This window comes from Elephantulus edwardii, unplaced genomic scaffold (assembly GCF_000299155.1).
Source record: "Elephantulus edwardii isolate Elephantulus edwardi_28Jun2011 unplaced genomic scaffold, EleEdw1.0 scaffold00069, whole genome shotgun sequence".
Lineage (NCBI taxonomy): Eukaryota > Metazoa > Chordata > Mammalia > Macroscelidea > Macroscelididae > Elephantulus > Elephantulus edwardii.
This window is the reverse complement of record NW_006399819.1, coordinates 3929998-3949762: the sequence shown is the minus strand read 5'-3', so window position 1 is coordinate 3949762 and position 19765 is coordinate 3929998.

Genomic DNA, 19765 nt, shown 5'->3' with positions numbered 1-19765 from the left:
GAAAAAAAATATGGGCTCACGTCACCCATAGGACTTCAGTGACATTTAGTAAAAACTCATTATAATGGTTTCTATTTTAAGATATTACATATCATTTATTATCATGTAACTAGATTTTTAGTTTTCCTGTTGGCAAAATATTTTAGAATGACTTATATGGTCATTCCTTGACATCTTCTTACTGTTCAGGACACTGTGATTTCCTTTCCTCAATGACAATCTTTAATTATTTAAGGAATAGGGCAATATTGCATGGAGCTAATTACCAGTCTTTATTTTTAAAAGCGTTACCTAAAAGAGAAAGAGAATGAAGAAAAAAAAAAAAAGATGGGCAAGTTATGAAGAATAAGTAATTAGCTTATATTATTTATTTTACTAATCATGACACCTGTGGTGCAGATCGCATTGCTAGAGACCTATGTTAGTGACTTACAGAGTGAACAGATATTTTATAGCAAAACCTTCCTCGATTTTTTTTTCATGTGGGAACTAAAATCTAAAGTTAAACTAAAACTCAAGTTAAATGCTAACAAATAAAGTTAAACGCTAACATTTCTTTTTTTGTCTTATGAAATCTGCTCCTTTAAAAGAAGATTAACATCTTAAAATAGGAATGTCATAAATAAATATGTGAGTACAAGAAGCCCTCCATTTATGGTTGTTATTATTGTGCCTTTGAGTTGGACCAGTCTCACAGCTGGCTCTCTAGCAGGTTTCTAGAGGCTATAAATTACACAGGAGGAGATTGCCAGTTTTTCTTTTCCAGAGCATCTGGTGGACACGAACTACTTACCCTTCAATTGAGCTCCCTCTGGCCTACGAGGGTATTGGAATTCTGATGAAATGCACCTATGAATGCCCCCCATGTCCTAAGTAATATATACTACATACACTGTTGTTGCTTTTATTACTGTTGTTAGGTGCCATTGAGTTGATAACTACTCAAAACAACCCTATGAACAGCTGATCTGAATTCTGTCCTATCCTGTGTCATCCTTATCATCTCTGATATACTTGAGCTCATTGCTGCAGTCATATGTCAGTCCCTCTCCTTGAGGGTCACCCTCTCTTTACGTTCACTCTCCACCTTTCTAAGCATAATGTCCCTTTCCAAGGAATAATCCCTCCTAATAACACGTCCAAAGCATGTGAGATGAAGTTTCACCATCTTTGATTCTAAGGGACACTCTGGTTACACTTTCTCCAAGACAAAACTGTGTGTTCTTTTGGCTGTTCTTGGGATATTCAGACCTCTCCTTCAACACCACAGCCCAAAGGCATCAGTTCTTCTCCTGTCATCTTTATTCAGTGCCCAGCTCTCAGATGTATAGCAGGTGATTGAAAATATCATGGCTTGAGTCAGGCACACATTGGTATTTAAACTGACATCATTGCTCTTCAGGACTTCGGAGCAGTAGCATGTAATTTGTGAAGAATATCATTCTCATGCCACCCCCAAAGACAAAGACCAAATTTATAAAGATATTACTAATTAAAAAGAATTAAAAGGAATTTTTTTTTAAAATGCAGAGTTATTCAATGTTATAAGAATCAACTTAGAACAAACAATAGAGTCCTTGGTACAGAAGCCCAACTAAGTTAATACTATCTGTATAAGAAACCAAGTTTATTCTCTTGTTTAATCACACATTTATATATGCAGACCCAGTGTCTTCATAGTCAAGTACTCATAGTTCTAATTGTTAAAACAGGCTTTAAGATGTGAGAAATGAAACAATTTCTCACCATCCCTTAACTATTTTGCTTTACTAATAATAATATCAAAATAAGAGAAGTAATCATCCATCCACTTTATGGATTATGCAGGTTAGTATTACTATTTTATAGATGAGGAAATGAAAGATGAGAGATTAAATAAATTCCCTAATACCTTAGAACTACAGCTACAAATTGACATCAAGACAGCTCCAACTCACAGCCTCATTTTTTCAGAGGGGAGCTATACTTTGTACAGTTGTCAATGGATGACTTTTCAGAAATAAATAACTAGTGCTTTCTTCCAACTCACTTCTGAGAAGACTTGAACTACCAGTGTTTTAGTTAGCAGCTAAGAGTGTTAACCATTTGCACAATCCAGGAAGTCTATCTTAAAGCTATTTAGTGGCAAATCCTGGATAGCACAGATGATTCTAACCTCAAAGTGAGGATCTTTTCTAAGATAGAGTTTTTTAACCATTTCTGTTATCTTCCAAAATAGTATCTGGGTTGTGAAAAGTGTATTGTGTATTTAAAGGTGCAGCATGCTAGTGCTAGTTGTATACTGCTGTGTAACAAATTACCTCAAAAATTAGCAGCTTAAGAAAACAAGTATTTTCTCACAGTTTCTATGGGTTATGAAACTGAATAGAATGGAGGTGGGTCGTCAGAGTCAGCTCTCACATAAGGTGCTGACCAAGTTTGGAAAAAAAAGCAAATTCTTAGGGGAAATGGGACTCCTGGATTCTCTGGGCTAATTTCCTCACAAAATTTCATTGAAGGTGTCCACCAGGGTCACCCCAAGGCCTGACTAAGGCAGAGGCTTCCTTCAGCTTTACTCAGTTGTCAGCAAGATTCAGTTCCTTGTGAGTTGTTGTAAAGAAGTCTTTTGTTCCTTATTATCTGTTGGCTGAAGATCACTCAGGTTCTTGCCACATGGTCCTCTCCCTGGGGCAACTTAGAGTTGGCCTCCATTAGAGTGAAAGAATTAGAAAGGAACGTGAGCAAATCGAAAACCAGAGTCTTTTTTATAACTTAATCTCAGCAGTGCCATACACCCCTTTTGCCATATTCTTTCTCTTCATCAGCAGGAATTCCTAAGTAGGACAGGCAATTAATATGGGAGTTCTTGGTTAATCAACAGTTTGGCAGTTTAAGTCAACCCAGACATGCCACAGAAAAAAGTCTTGGCAACTTATTTCTGAAAATTCAGCCACTAAAGAGTCCACGGAAGCATGGCTCTACTCTGAAATAGGGTTGCCGTGAGCTGGAATCTCAAATGCCATCATTTGGTTTGTTTTTTAATTTATTAAAAGTGCATTACTAAGTCTACACTCAAGAGGAAAGACATTTGTATGAATATATAATTATTTTTTTTACCATTTCTATCATCTTCCAAAATGATGCCTGGGTTGTGAAAAGTGTATTATGTATTTAAAATGTAGGAAACAGGAATCAGCCCTGGTGGCATTGTACATTAAGTATTGAGCGACTAGCTGAGGGGTCAGCAGTTTAAACCCACCAGGTGCCTTATAAGAGAAAGATGAGGCAGTGTGTTCCAATGAAGAGTCACAACCTTGAAACCCAAAAGAAGGTCATCATGAGTCAGAATTGACTCAACGGCAGTGGGTTGTTTGGTTTTTAGTCTGGTTAATCAGGAGGAAGGGAGAAGGAGACCATCTTGGCTCTTGCTCACCACAGTTCAGAAAGTAGTGATCTCAGAGGATATAAAGAAATTTCTGAAGTAAATGCCTTTCAGTGCATCACCATCCCAAGCTAGGCAGAGCCAAGTATGAGATGTGGACCTATGAGATAAACTGAGAATCAACATAAATCTGCCTTAGGAGACACCTCCACCAAACTCCATCTCTTTTTCAGAGAGAAATTTTTCATTTAAAAATGAAAAGGCAAGGCGAACTCTGGTGGCCTAGTGGCAAGAAGCTGTACTGTAATCCAAGAGATGCATGGGTTCAAATCCACCAGTTGCTCTGCTGGAGAAGGAGCAACAATCTCCTCCTGTACCAGTCAGGTCCGATTTGACAGTACACACACACAGACACACAAATAATAATTAAAAAAAAAGGAAAAGGCAAATGCAAATGGTCAATTTTTATTTTATATGTTATGAGGGAGCAAAGGCTAGTTCTAGAATCTTCTGTCCTTGCCTATCCATACAGCTCAAGGTTGCCAGTTGTTTGAAACAGGTCATGCCCTTAGTAGGCCTGTTTCCCTATGTATGTTTCAGGGATGTACTAACTCTCTCAGAGTGCTATTATGGAGATTAAATAAAATGACATATGTGGCAATATTTTATTAACTTTAAAGCATAACAGATAAATATAAATTTACCAGTATTCCCCTTAGCTGCAGAACAGGATAGATAGTTAAGAACAGGTACTTAGCACACTACTAACCTATCTTATTAGAGCAATAAATATCTTTACAGCAGGGATGAAAAATAAACTTGTATTTGTAACCCCAGTTGCAGTTGATTATCTGTTGAAGAAAAAAAGATATCCCATAAGTTTTGTTTCAAAAAGGTGGTTGTAATTTTCAAACATACTTGCTTTGGCTTCGCTGTGGAGATTTGGAGGTACCACCAACCACCACCCCACAGAGGCTTGAAGTGAGGCGTATCTGGGATATGACAGCCATGGCACGTGCCCTACGTGCCACTTGAAGAGAGGCACCAATGTGCAGTTCCTATTCACCACCGCCAGCTGTGAGAGATCATTCGGCAATTTAAAGCTAATTGTCATAGGCGCTATTTTCTGTAGATATGCCTCTGGGGTTGAAGCAGTTTGGTATTTGGCAGCAAGTACTTACTTCAGGCATTTTCCTTCAGTCCACACTGACCCTGATTAAAATGTTCCCATCTTGTGTGTCTTTGACTTACTTGAGAACATGTTCCCCCTTTTTATGTAAGAACTGCATGGAGTTTAGGCCCCCGATGGACCAGGAGAGCACATTAGCCTTCCTTTTTAGTGGCCTGGATGGAAATCTCGTCTGATGTTTTCCCACTAGAAATGAGGCTGCAAGATATTTTCTGGGAAGTGATTTAGGTACACTAAGACAATCTATAAGGATCTATTGATTAGAAGTAGACCTGACTAGAACTTGATTTGTGTGCAGTGAAGGACCCTGGAAGTGATATGATTGACAAGCAGTGCAGAACTAGCTGGGGCTGGAGGAGTTAAGACCTCACAGCTCTGGCATAAAGACGTGTGGGCTATGTGCTAATCTGTGGGGAACCATAAACTGAGAGAAGGAACTTGGAGTACTGAAAAGACTGCATGCTCTGTGGTTTTGGTAGCATCGATAAATTCAAGTGACAATTAAAAAAAATAATTTTATGTACAGGAAGTTATAGAAAGCAGGGAGTTCAGGATGTTTCTATGAACTTTGAAAATATTTATATTCTCACAAATATATATGGGTTTCCATAAGGTCCTTCCAATTTAGTGGTAAGAAATTATGCTGCCAATTCAAAGGTACAAGGTTTGAATCCACTAGCTGTTCCACAAGAGTAAGATGGGCAATCTCCTGTGTAATTTACTGCCTCTGAAAGCCTCCCAAAGGGTAAGTTCTGATTCAACAGTACTCAAAACAATTCGTTTTAGGCAATCACTAAGTTTTAAAATCATTTATGTACCATTTAACTGGAAATAAAATCTAAACACGTGAATTCAGATGACATGTGCATCATCGTGTAATGAGTCCTGGTAGAAACTAGTAGAGAAGGAGATGATGGTTTAAGAATTCCACAAATTAAATACCAGGGGGAAAATATATATTAGTGTAAAAGTCAAACCATACTCATTTATAAAAATGCACAAAGATGCATTTGAAACAGGTTAATTTATCTTAGCTGCTCAAATTTTTGTAAACAATATCTAAATTCTAGTATTTGCAAAACTCTTCAAGCAGTATATAGTCTATAGTTAATTTAAGTCTGTACAGACTCTATTTTGTAAACCTCTCCTAATAAAGTGTCCAAAGTATGTGCAACAAAGTCTCACCATACTAACTTCTGTCAGAGACACCAAGAAAGAAAGGACAATGGCCACTTTGTGAGTCTAACTGGTCTATTGTTGTTGTTAGGTGCCATCAAATTGAGAATAACCCGTGGCAGCTTGCTGAAAAACAAATCAGTACCTTTGTTTGTCCTGCGCCATCTTCACCATATTTGCCATGCTCTCCTTGAGGGTCTTCTTCTTTCTCTGACCCTCTACCTTTCCCAACTTGATATCTTTTTTTCCAAGAACTGTTCCCTCCTGACAAGTGCCCAAACTATGTGAGGCAAAGTTTCCACATCCTTGCCTCTATGAAGCACCATGGTTGCACTCTTTCCAAGACAGATTTGAGTTATTTGGTAAAGTATTATTTTTTTAGGTTTTGTTTGTTTGTTCACTTACAAAGCTCATATACATTGTCTTTCACACTATTCTTCATTCACGGTTTAAACATCTTTTAAAGCATATTTTGCATCTTAACATAAACAGGAAATTGTGTTCTGATAGCATTTTACATATCTTGAAAAGACTTCATAATATTTCAGCTTGAAGAAGTTTCATATTATGTTACTAGGACAAAACACTCAATTTAATGCCAAAAGGATGCATTTGAAAAATGTAAATTTAAATGTTCATCTATCTGAGATGCTCAAATTTTTGTAAGCAGTATTTAAATTCTAGAATCATTTTCTGCAAAAGCCTTTAAGTAGTATATATTCTATAGTTAATTTGTCTGTATCCAAACCATCAAGTTGTGTTGAGTCCAACTTCTAGTGGCTTTCCATTGGACAACTGTGAGTAACTGGATAAACTTTGCAGGAGAAGACTATGCTACCCATCTTTCTTCTGAGGAGCATTTAATGAATTAAAATGTGTGTTCTTTCAGTTTGCAGTGAAACACATATTGCACTGAACATCACCACAGCTCTTTTTCCTTCTTTTTTTTTATTACCACAGCTCTTTAAATGTATGATTTTTATTGTTACTATTTGCTATGGAGTCAGAGATGACCCATGGCTGATCCTTCAGTGGGTTATAAGATGCAGTAAATTGCATAGGAGGACATATTCGTCATCCTTCTTCCATGGAGTAACTGATAGATTTGAACTACGTGCCTGTAAGATTGCACCTGTAAGATTCTTACCATTAGGCTACCAGAACTCTTAAGTGTATGCTGTTGTTGTTGTTATTGATAACCATTGAGTCAAGCATGACTCATGGCGACCCTATAAATGAAAGGTCTTTCTATAGCTATCATTGTTTCTCCAAGTTCATAGAGTTTTCAGAGGCATGTGGTTTAGGAAGTGGATGCCACTCCTTCTTCCAAACCTGTATTAAACTGGGAGCTCCACCAAACACTGTCCACCATGGGCAGCCATTATGGCATTTGACCCACCCTCCTCAATAGCACAAGGTTCAACATCACAGCAAACCCAGATTACCTCAGTGCAGCAAATTGACAGAAGAGTGCTATACAACTTAGAAGAATGTTCCTCAAAAATAAAATAACACTAGACCTTCGGGCCCAACGAGCTTTTAAATACAAGGGCTATTTAAGTATATAGTATTTATTTAAAAACACCCAAAATGTAACTCCTTTGCTGTTGTTGAGTGCCATTGAGTCAACTACAACTCAGGAACCCTATAAAAAACCGATTGGAATTTTGCCCTAACCTGACCCATCCTGATGATCCAACATGTTTGAGTCCATTGTTACACTCACTGCATCAGTCCATCTCATCGAGGGTCTTTCTTTATTTCACTGATATTCTACCTTTCCCAGGACGATGTTTTTTTTCCAAAGACTTTACTAATAATATACCTAAAGTATGTGAGAATTTTCACCAGTCTTGCCTCTAAGAAGCACCCTGGTTACACTTCCTCTAAGACAGAGTTGATGATCGATTTGACAGTCCATGAAACATTCCACATTCTTCATCAATACCATAATTCAAAGATATCAAGTGTTCTGTGGTCATTCTTATTCACTGTTCAATTTTCAGATACATAAGAAGTAATTGAAAACACTGTGACTTAGATCCAGGACACCTAATAGTCTTTAAACGAATATATCCTTTCTCTTTAGCATTTTGAGCAGGTTTTTCTTGGTTTTCCTAATGTAACACTTCTTTTTTTTTTTTTTTCCTTGACTTCTGTGACCATGGCTATTGATTGTGGATCTAAGTAAAATGATATTTGTAAAAAGAGTAAGAAACTTGCAGGACAGCTATTTTTGACCTTTACCAACTTTACAAAAGGGAACTGTCCCCATCAATAACATCAACAACACAAAAATGAATTCCCATGAGTCCCTCTCGCTCTTGTACCTCTTTTAACTCATACCAACACCAATATTACTGCTTTACTGGGTTCAAAATCTAATGTGATAGCTCAGAGTCCACACATAACCATATTAGAGATGTCAAAAGGCTATCAAGATACAATTCGTCAGCTTTTTAAATTTTTTTTTCCAGGACAGCTTTTGAACTGTGCTCACAGGCCCTTCAGCCTCATGACTTGAGGCCTGTGTTACAAAGCTCTCAGTCCTGCAAATTATTCCCACAACCCCAGTCCTCAAAAAAAACTTGGCAAAAGACTCTAAGCTCTGGTTTAATGACATAGCGGTTCCAAGGTCCACTCCACTCACGTCAGGTCTCTGGTTCTTTGATGTAGCTGCTATGTATCTTCTGCTCCTGTAGGCCCTGGTCTGACTGGTGCAAGGACATGCTGCATTCTCTTACCTCTTCTTTGTTGGTGGTGAGGTTCTCCAATTCTGCTGCTAGATCTCCTGAATCTAATGGTGAGACTAGCTAATCCCCTTGTGAATTAGCAAAATTAGCCAATCTCCTTGTGGATAGGCTAATGCATCCTATTTATATATATTCCAGCCCATCTATAGGTCAAAGTCAGTCAGTGGCTACGGAAAGTATTTTGAATAATAAACATTAACACCACAATATTGTTGACAACTTCAACATTTTCTTCATCTCTAATGATATTGTTTATTGGCCCAGTGAAATTTTTTTCTTTTCTTGTTGAGACGGTAGTAGTCTTAGATTTTCTTCAGGAAGTATTTCATCTGCTTCACTTTCTGCAAGCAAAAATTTGCAATCTGCATAAAGTTGAGGAGTTTTCCTGCAATCTTGATATCACCTTCTTCTTCATATAGCCCAATTTTTCAAATTATTTGCTTGGTAAAAATGAATTTAGAAATTGTGCTGCTAATCCAAAGGTGGTATTTCTATGGGTGTTCAAATTCACTAGTGACCCTCATGGAGAAAGATGAAAATCTTCTCTCTCTGATAATTTACAGATTCTGAACACCTACTGGAGGTTTAGCTATAAGTGTGTTCCAATTCAACAGCAATGAGTTTGACTTTTGAACTATTCTTGACAAGAACATCAGGAGCTAGAATTTTAAGTTAATGGATTATTGAGAAATCAGCTGTCCTTTTTATAAACTGCTCAGGAATCATCCTGTCATGTGCTAAGAGCGACAAACTGTAGCTATTTAACTTTAAGTAGATTTAAAAGTTAAAATTTTTAAAAATCAGTACCCAGTTGCACTAACCACAGTACTCAGTAGCCACACATATGTAATTTATAATATTGTACAGAAAGATATAAAACTTTACTATCATCACAGGAATTTCTACTAGACAGAAATGAAATCTATTTCCCCTTTGCTGTCTTATGTATGAACTGTGTCACCAGTGGATTCAAGAAGAAACTATGGAACACTTGATATTCTGTCTCAAATGCTGATAATTAGATAGTATTTCCCTTCCTTTTTAAAAGTTAATGAACACAAAACACTTCATGGCCCAAGGTGTTCATTATACCATGAAAGTTACAACAAAATGATGGTTGAAAAATAGTTAGAATTACATATTGGGTTCAATGAAGCACTAAAATAGTCTTACCAAGTCTCCATTTGTCCTCTGTGTTTGGAAAAATGTTAATGGAATAGAGCCTATTTGTTAAAATAGAATTTACACTAAACAAAATAATATTATGAAAGAAAGTTCTTAATGTGTGTAAAGATTAGAATATTACTGAAATAAAATGCCTGATAAAGTGGAATGGCCCTTATTCTGTTGAGAAAGAAATACTTTTTTCCTCCCCTTATCCTAACATTTTTTCCCCTCTATAAGTCCTGAACTGAACGTATTTAGAAACTTAAAGTCATCCATAATAAGACAAGTCATGCTGTCCTTTTTATCTGAAAATTTCACTATCTGAGGATCTCAAAGTAATATACTACTTTTCTATAAAACAAAAGAATGTCATACCAGTTTGGGGTCATTAAGGGTTCTCATCTTCCCCTTACTCCCCCACCCCCAGTTTTGGCCATTGTTTGTGGTGTTAACTGACACACAAATGGCTTCAGGAAAAAAGAATTTTGGATACTTAATGTTAAATAATGACTTAAAGAAAATTTTTCTCTAAGAAAAAAAAATATAATAGAATTTAACACTGTCAAAAAAAGATAAAGAAATCTGAAGAAATGGGTTTTCTTTTGTGGAATATTTTTTCTAGAAACAGGAATCATTGTCTCTGAACTTTCTTGACCTTGATCTGCTCTCTTTTGCTAAAGTCATTAAAATTATTAGAACCTCAAGGAGGGTTAACAGTGTAACATTTTCCCCTTCCTTTTAACTTACTCCAAATCAAATCAGCCAGCTTTAAATCCTGCACACATTTTATTAATCTTATCTAGCTCTTCTGTCTGTCTGGATGAGTTTCTTCAACATATTCCCTGAATATGCGTTAAAAAAACATAAATCACGGGATTAAACTTGTAGAGAATGATGAAAGCTAAATTCATGTATATACATGTGGTGGAACAACAGGACCCTTTTATTATTTAACCTGAATGAAAGCAATAAATTTGAAACAGGTTTAACTGATGATATTGGTAATCCACAACAGATTTCATAAGTGTGTTTGAATGAACATTGGTTTTGTTCAATAATCCCTTGGATTAAAGAAGAGTTAGATAACTCAAACAATCTGCAAAGAATCACATTATTTTGCTATTTATCTTTTATTTGTACTAAAAATGGTATGTATGGTTTAGGCTTTAGCGAATTAGACCAAAAAATTACATTTGTCATTTTGTTTTTAAAAATGTGTGCTTTAGGTTGAGCTATATAGTTTTTACCTATGCATTTGAGTAATAGCCTGTTTTTCAATTTCTAATATGTATCCAATCTGTTTCTTAGCATACTGACAATACTTTCCCTTCTTAGTTACTTGCTTTAATAATCTGCCACTCTTCTTTAAAGTATTTTAATTTTTATAAATTCTGAGATATAGAATAATACTGCTGTAAAATTCTAATATGCATTCACTCAGTGCCTTGCCCCCTCTACTGTTCCCCAACTCCCAGAAAGGGTATACAAATTTTAGATGGTTATTTGGAATTAATAATGATGATAAAGGTAAATAATTTTTAACAATTATTTAGTCATTGCTCTGTCCCAGTTCTGGTGATGTGGTCCAAAGAGTGTCGCATTGCTAATCAAAAGGCCCAAAGTCTTTGCTGGTTTGAATTCATTAGTTTTTCCAAGGGAAAGATGGCTGCAGAGAAAGGTTGCTATGAGTGGAAATCTATTTGACAGCAGTGGGTTTGAGTTTTTTGTTTGATGTTCCAGGAAATTTTTTCATTCATTTCCTCATTGACTTTTTCACAGTAGCACAATAAAACAGAAACAATTTTTTACCCATTTTGTATATAGAAAGTTAGAATACATTGGTTAAGTATATTTATCCTAGTGGAAGCAGGAGTGGCATCCACTTCCTAAACAGCATGTCTCTGGAAACTCTGTGAACTTTGATAAATGACAATAGTTACAGGAAGGCTTCAGGCCTTTTGTTCACAGGGTTGCTATGAGTCATGCTTGACTCAAAGGCAATCACCACCACCAACAACAACATTTACACTAGTAGGTTACACATCTACTAAGCAGTAGGTTCAGGATTCAAACACAAGGTGCTTAAGATGAGAACACATATTTTTATACATTGTATTAATTATTTATAGCTGCATAGCAACAAACAAACAAGTAAACATAGCCCCTACCATGGAATTGATTCCAACTTATGTATAACCCTCTATAAAGTTCCGCAAGCTGCAAATCTTTATAGAAAGGTACTGCCTATCTTTCTTCCTCAGAGAAGTTAATGGATTAACACTTCTGACTTTTTCAGCTAGTATCCCAATATGTAAGGCACTACATTGCCAGTACCCCAAAGAGTAGTAGTTTAAACAGTAAACATTTATTATTACATAGTTTCTCTGGGTCAGTAATTCAGATATGGCCTAGCTGGTTTCATCTGGGTAAGGGTCTTTCAAAAGGGTAATGCCAAAGTGTTGATATTAACTACATCATCTTAAGGCTTGACAAGAGCTTGAGGGTGTGTTTCCAAGATGGCGTATTCACAAAAGTGATGGCAGAATATCTCATCTCTTATTAATGTTGGCAAAAAGCTTTTGTTAGGGATGTCTGGTGGCATAGTGGCAAGAAGCTGCACTGCAATCCCAGAGGCATGCAGTTCGAATTCACCAGATGCACTGCTGGAGAAAGAGGGACAATCTCCTCCTGAACCAGTCAGATCAGATTTGACATACACAAAAGAATAAAATAAAAATAAATTTAAAAAAAATGCTGTGGTTGTTGTTGTTATAATTGCAACTCATAGTGATCTTATGTACAACAGCTCTGAAACCTGCCCTGTCCTGAGCCAGTCTCATTGACCCCAATGAGGATAGCCTCATCGGCCTAGTTACTCTATCAACCTATCTCATCCGAGGTCTTCCTCTCCTGTGCTGTCCCTTAACCCTTCTGAGCATGATGTACTTTTGCTAAGATCAGTCCCTCTTGGCCACATGCCCAAAGTATGAGAAATAGAGCTTCAAAAGTCCTAACCTCCAAGGAGAAACTTGATTTCACTTTCTTCAAGACAGACCTATTTATTTTCTTAGAAGTTCTTGGTATATTTAAGACTCTTCTCGAGCACACAACTCAAAAGCATCAATTCTTCTTTTGTCAGCCTTAGTCATTGTCCAGCGTTCTGATGCATAGCAAGTAATTGCAAAGACCATGGCCTAGATCAGATGCACCTTGGTCTCTAGACTGACATAGTTGCTCCTCAGTACTCTGGAGAGGCCCCTGACTGCAGATTTTCCCAATAAAATGTGTCTTTTAATTTCCTGTCTGCTGATGCCAAGAGTGTTGATTGTAGAGCCAAGCAAGCTGTAACTGTTAACAATCTCATTCTCTTCTCCATCTATCATGATGCTGCCAGTTGGCCCAGTGGTGAGAAATCTTTATCTTCTTGATGTTGAACTCCAATCCATATTGCAGACTATAGTGCTTGGCCTTCTGCAGCAAGTACTTCAGGTCTGCCTCAGTTTCAACAAGCAAATTTGTGTTATCTGCATAATGTAATCATAGGTAGTTGATAAGTCTTCCTCTAATCCTGATGCCACATTCCTCTTTATAAAGTCCACCCTCCCGAATGATCTGTTCTGCCTATAGATTGAAAACATATGAGATAGGACACATCCCTGACACACTCTCTTCCTGATTTTGAACCATGCAGTGTTTCTCTGCTCTGTTCTGACGACTGCTTCCTTATCCAAGTGTAGGTTTCACATAAGCACAATCAAGTTCTGGGATTCCCATTCTCCTCAAGGTTAACCACAATTTGTTTTGATCCACAAATGTCTCTGCATAGTCAATGAAACACAGGTAGATGGAAGCCTCAGTGTATGTCTTAGATTCAGAAGTTCATAATTTCTGCAAGACCCTATTGGTTATATATACATTTAGTCCTATTCTATGTAGGACGTGACTGTTAAAGGGAGATAATTACCCAGATACAGTTATCATTTAGGGCCACAGGCTATGTTCCAAGCATGAAAAAGATTATTAGAAAGCATCATCATTCCAGATTTGTGGGTGTGTTTTTTTTTTAAACATGACTATACTTAGAGATGTTAAATAAAAGAAGAGCAATGGAAAATTGTTTGGAATTCCAACTGTCACTGATTCAGATCTTTAAAAGTATAGAAAATGACTTCTTAAAATAAGAATTCCCAGAATATTATTACCACCATATTCAAATATAGGCACAAAATAACATATAAAGATGTATGTTAAATTTTCCTCCCCAGTTATGTGCTATTTTGTTCTTACTAAAATTATTACATCGATCATGACAAAAATACTCTTGCTACTGTTGTTAGGTGCCTTTGAGTTGATTATAAGTTTATAGTGATCCTATAAACAAATCTGAACCTTGCCCTATCCTGTGCCATCTTCAAAGTCTCTGATATGCTCCAACCCATTGTTACAATCACTGTTTCAGTCCATCTTGTGGAAGGTCTCTGCCTGACCCTTCATCTTACCCAGCATGATGTCTTTTTTTAATTTAAATTTATTATTAATTTCAGTAAAAATTTACAGAGACTTTGGATTTCCATTCATTCACTGTTGCACTTTTCTCCCATCCTAACCCTCCCCCCTAGTACACTACCCTCTTGGGGAAAAAAAGAAAAATTCTTTCATTGTTTTACAAACCCTACCCCACTCCACCTCCTCCTCCACTCCACCATGTAGCTTTTGCTCTAGACTCCTATCATGACAAAAATACCTAATCACATATCCCTTTTAAACAGTTTTCTTCCTCATCTGTTTCAATGCAGTATACATTATTGAACCCATCTTTCTCAGTCTCTCCCCAACCCAAGGTCAGTCCTGTTTACAACAATGGCACCATGCAGTATTTGTCCTTTTGTGACTAAGATACTTCACTCAGCATGTCCTCCAGAGTCACCCACTTTGAATAATATTGCATGAGTTCCTTGTTTTTCAATGCAGCATAGTATTCTATTTTGTGAATATACCACAGCTTCTCTAGCCATTCATTTGTTGATGGGCACTTAGGTTGTTTCCAACTCCTTGCTATAGTGAGCAAAGCCACAATAAACATGGGTGTGCATATGTGATGTCTTTTTTTAAAAAAGACATCCTAAAAATGTAACCGAAATATGTGAGAGGAAGTTTCACCAGCCTTGCATCTTATGAAAAATCCAGTTGCACTTGCTCCAAGACAGACTTGTTCCTTTCGCAGATCATGGAATATCAACATTATTCTCCAACATGACAGCTCAAAGCATTTTCCCCAAAATATTACGTGTTGGCATATTATTTCTTTAAAAAGTTGCATATATAGTAAGTAGTTTTGAATTTGTGGGTCATACAATCCCTGTCACAGCTTCCAAAATAAATAGTTGTAGCACACAATCACAGAAAACACATAAGCAAATAAGAATCCATGTATTCCAGTTTCACTTTATTTAGGAAAAGATGCAACAGGCCAAATTTGGCCCATGAAGAATAGTTGGGAGGGAGAGAAAAATAATAGTTGACTATTGATTTAAATCTTTTTTGGGTGAACTTTTGAACAATTCTTGCTTTGATCCCACATAACTGAAATATAGATATGAATTTTATGTGACAAAAACCATATTTAGTGGTTTTGTCTAGATCTACAAAACGTGTAACAGCTTAAGGAAATTTGACAGATTATTAAGATCAAAGACATGAATTCTTTTAAAAACAGAGCATAATAGATTGAAAAGCTATTTGCACACCAGTTTATTGCATTAAGAATAGCAAGACATTCTAGAGCATCGGGTATATTTCAAATCCATTCCTTTCAGTTTATCCTAACCCATATTATGACTGTATATGAGGCTATCAATTTGCACAGAGGCAGATTTTTCTCTCTTAGAGTTGCTGCTGCATTTGAACCACTAACTTTTCTGTTAGCAGTCCAACAGTTAACCCAAGACACCACCAGGTTTCTTAGGTTGAATTTAGAGTATCTAGTAGAGCGTTCTAGCAGCGTAGTCATAAGGCATCATGCTGCCAAACAAGGGTAGTTGCTTCAAATCCACCTGCTGCTCCACAGAACATGGATGGGTAATCGCCTCCTCTATAATTTGCTGTCTCAGAAAACCCACTTGAGCCTCAGATATGAGTCAGTGCCAAACTGACAATACAGAACAACAACAAAAGTAATATAATTCTTCATCTGTCTACAGCGTAACTATTTGATATTTTTTTTTCTCTCCAACCTTGAATTCTCAGTACATTATTCACTATGCCCTAGGGCAGAATAAACCCAACCCAACCCACTGCTGATGAGTTCATTCTGACTCATGACAACCCTCCTCCCAGATTTCTAAGGCTGCAAATAAAAATAGAGGATTTTCTTTTCTTTTCTTTTCTTTTCTTTTCTTTTCTTTCCTTTCCTTTTCTTTTCTCTTTTTCTTTTTCTTCTTCTCCTTGGAGCCGCTGAAGGATTGAAACTTCTGCTAGCACAACAGAACATAACCTATTATGCCACAAAGCTCCTCAATAATATAGAATGTATTTATATGTTGTGTACCTTTGAATCAGACCAACTCATAGCAGATCTTCTAGCAGATTTTCAGAGATCTTTCTCCCTCATAGCAGCTGGTGGGTTCTAACCATGTAGGAAGAACAACTCCTTACTACTAAGCCGGCAGAGATCCCTTTGCTATAGAATAGGCATTTTGAAATTCGATGTTGTTGTTGTTGTTATGTGCCATCGAGTCACTTGCGACTCATAGCGTCCCTATGTACAACAGCCCTAAACTCCACTCTGTCCTGTGCCAATCACACCGTCTCTGACACTCCCATCCCAATTATCCCAGTCACTAAATCAATCCACCTCATAGAGGGCCTTCCTCTCCTGCACCGTCCCTCCACCCACCCAAGCATGATGTCCCTCTCCAAGGACCTGTCCCTCCTTGCAACATGTCCAAAGTATGTTAGACAGAGCCTCAGAATCCTTGCCTCCAAGGAGCCACCCAGTTTAACCCTTTCCAGGACAAATCTGTTTGTTTTCCTAGCAGTCCATGATATTCTCAATACTCTTCTCCAGCGCCACAGCTCAAAGGCATCAATTCTCCTTCTATCCTCCTTGGTCATTGTCCAACTCTCTGATGCATAACAAGTGATTGTGAAGACCATGGCCTGTATCAAACGCACCTTAGTCTCCATAGAGACACCATTGCTCTTCAGTACTTTGGAGAGGTCCCTAACAGCAGACTTTCCCATGGCAATGCACCTTTTAATTTCCTGGCTACTGGTGCCAAGAGTGTTGACTGTGTAGCCAAGCAAACTAAAGCTCTGTACAATCTCAATCTCTTCTCGATGAACTTTGAGAAATGATGACAGTTATAGAAAGGCTTCAGGTCCTTTGTTCACAGGGTCACTATGAGTCGTGCTCAATTCAATGGCAATCAACAACAACAACAAATATTTACCAAATACATGAAACATATTAGCTTTATTACCTCTTTTACATGAAAAATTCTCCTCTCTCCTGTCTTTGCTATGTTTCTTGACTTTTCATGCTTTCTGGACGTATTATGATGTATGATGTTGTTCACTGTTAGTTTTGCTTTTAAGAAGTCGTTCAACACAAAGTAAATGGCAGGTAAGAAATAGCTGTTGGAAGATAATTGAAGATATAAAGACTTAAAAACAAATTGAAAAATTATAGAGTAGAATGAACATTGACTTCAAATAGACCGGCTACCAGGAGCAATGAAGCATCATACAATAGTGTAATTGGTGAGGAATTTATTGGCTTCTGACAAAGCTATTAAAGATCAGTTCAATTTAGTTATTCTCACTTTTACTTCTGTTATTTTTACTTTGAGGCCAAACCATTATTTTCTTAAAGTCACATTCTAATGTTGTATGTTCATAGATTATAAGATGTCTACAATAGTGTACATTTATTTATTCAAACAAAATTACTGAGTGCTTGCAATATATGCCAAGGCTGATGCAAGAACTCAGACACAATGGAAAAGAAAATATGGATCCTGCCTTTAAGGTGCTTAGTCTGATGGGAGTAAAGTAAATAGGAAAAACAAAAATTAGCACCATTTGGTGTAATGCTTACATCTCATTTAATTAACCGCACATTAAACAAATTTCCTGAGCCCTAATATTACTACTCGCAAAGATAGCACCTTCCACTCATTTCAGCTAGTTCTACATTTCAAAACAAGAGCAAAATTAACAAAAAAAGTTTAACTACTATCTTGGGCATATACAATATTATGGTGTCATGTCCTAGAGAAAGAAAATTACTTAAAGCGTCACATTGGGGACGAAAGTTTTATAAAGAAATTATTTTATAAAATTCTAGTGTTTTAATAGTTCCAAACAGGACACTGGGACACAAGGCCATGAGCATGTGTCTGAAAGGGCCAGAGGGAGTGAGAATAGCACAGCCCTTCACTGCCCCAGAGCAGAAAGCAGACAAAGAGCCTGTACCCCAGTCTCTAGAACTGGAGCAGCGTTTATTCAGTGTTGACTAACAGACTCACAGTTTATATACCAACAATGGGGCTTATCAGGGGAGTGAGTGGGCAAGCAAAGAATATCTCATAAGTGCAGGTTTTTGCCCAACAGCTCCAATGTACAATTTCTTAATCATTCCAGGCTCTGGTTTCAATTCAGCAGTCAAATCCAAATTATCCAGCAAGGTTTGCCTCATTGTAAGTATAACCAAATCATCCAGCAAGGTTTGCCTCAGAGCAGTTATAAGTTAGCTTCTCCTTCAAACATCTGACAAGAACAGCAAACCTTTAACTGTAACCAGCACAAGTGCAAGAAGCCTCAGGTCACATCTTGCCAATTTCTCCATAGCGATGCCACAATCTCTCCACCACTAGGGTCTTGCTCTCACTAGGGTCTTGCTGCTGCAAGCCTTGCTCACCTCAAGTTTTGCTACCCAATGTGGGAAGAGCTCTTTCTCTTATTCTAGTTTCACAGCTGATGCTGATTTGCAAAACCATATGTTTGCAGTTAAGGTAGTTGGAAACCAGAGGCTAACTGGCTAAAAAAGCCAACTTTTTGTCTAACATCACATCTGGGCTCAACAAAACTAAACATTTTTTTCACTTTATTATTTCCTAGTGCCTCTAAGATGGTAACTAAACACAGTCACTTCCCCAGTGGGAAACTAGGGTTAGCAATGTTTTGAAATACCTTTGATGAGCCTGAATTTTCTTAATACCAGTGAATATCTAGCAGAATAGAGATGTTTCTTGGAACATAGTTGAAGGAACACTTCCAGACACTGTTGTAGACTTGTTTAAATGAAATTATTTATTACAGTCTAAAAGAGCTAATTATTTAATTAGAATATTTAATAAACCCTGTTGTTAAGCAAAGTGCTGGAGTTTTGGTTTTCAAACCCAGAATTTGGTTGCTTTGCTCTTTTTTAAAAGAAATCTTTGCACATGTTCCCATTGAAAGCTATCAAGTATTTCTAATCCTCAGCTAATTATGTGAGAGTTTGCAGGGGCATCCAGACAAGCAGCAGAGGGGCCTGTGGTTTCAGTCAGCCAAAAGTTACCCTGATGGCTGGATTAAATCAATTGATGGTGGCACTCCAATAGCCAATCCCCAACAGAAGTACTTCTTTTTCCCTTGCTCCATTTCCTTCCTAACCTTATTTTTTCATAACTCTTATTTTACCTGTTCTAATTTCTTCTTCCTATTCCTTTTTGAACCTTACCAATGATTTCGAACCTATTTTAGGTCTGCCCATTACCACTAAAGGTTTAATTTCACCTTTCTGATGGTAATCACAGCCACAGTATTACAGCAGTATTTTGTGTTTCTTGTGTATAAATGCACAGAGCAGATTCTGTAGCTCATTCACAACAAAAGAAGGTAAAAAGAAGCAGTCACTACTGGCACAAATTGAAGTTGTTTCCTATTTCTTTTCTTTTGGCTTTACTGATATTTGCTTAAGGAACCCTAGCACTGAGTATGGAACCAAAATGTCCATGGTGGAGAAAGTTTTTGAGAAGATTTACTCTGCTCTCCCAGATCTGTGATAAAGTTTTTTGGATTGGGGGGGGGGGAGGAAGTCAGTGGTTTAAACCCACAAGCCATTCATAGAAGATG